The sequence below is a fragment of the Apis dorsata genome, unplaced genomic scaffold (assembly GCF_000469605.1).
Source record: "Apis dorsata unplaced genomic scaffold, Apis dorsata 1.3 scaffold_524, whole genome shotgun sequence".
Taxonomy (NCBI): Eukaryota; Metazoa; Arthropoda; class Insecta; order Hymenoptera; family Apidae; genus Apis; species Apis dorsata.
Window position 1 is genome coordinate 221,841 of NW_006263747.1, and position 517 is coordinate 222,357.

At 35.0% G+C, this 517-nt stretch overlaps 1 protein-coding gene across 1 annotated transcript in view; it reads right to left on the minus strand.

Moving 5' to 3' along the window:
• Positions 1-517, minus strand: part of LOC102670947 (hemicentin-1-like) — a 20,079-nt gene that overhangs the window by 10,391 nt on the left and 9,171 nt on the right. The gene's annotated exons all lie outside the window — the stretch shown is intronic.

A 517-nucleotide genomic window follows, 5' to 3' on the forward strand; every position in this document is an offset into this window, starting at 1 on the left:
TCGATGTTCCAATAAGTCCGCGAATATCTATAAAAATGTCGGACATGTTCCCGAAACTTTAAATCGGCCGGCTATTATTCCGATGAGGGGTGGACGAAAGTTTCTCGATAAATCATCGTGAAAAACCGAACGGGGACGGCCGAAGGTAAGGAAAGGAGGGAGGAGAGGGGGAAGAGGAGGAGGAGGGGAGGGAAGAGAAAAGGGCGGAGTTGTAAAACTAATAAATATTAATACCGCGCTGTTACTTTATAATCGATCGAAGGAAACCTTTATTTTTTTTCTCTCTTTCTTTCTTTCTTTCTTTCTTTCTTTTTTTCTCTGTTCGATATACAGTTTTTGAAATTATTTATTATATAATAATTTTTTATATTCGAGCAATAAAAAAAAGAATTTGTCCTGTCAGACGCGCAATCGCAAAAAAAGCTGAAATTTGACGCTCGTGTATTCGTACGTGAATTCTCGTAAAAGTCACGATATATATATATATATATATATATATATATATATATATATATAT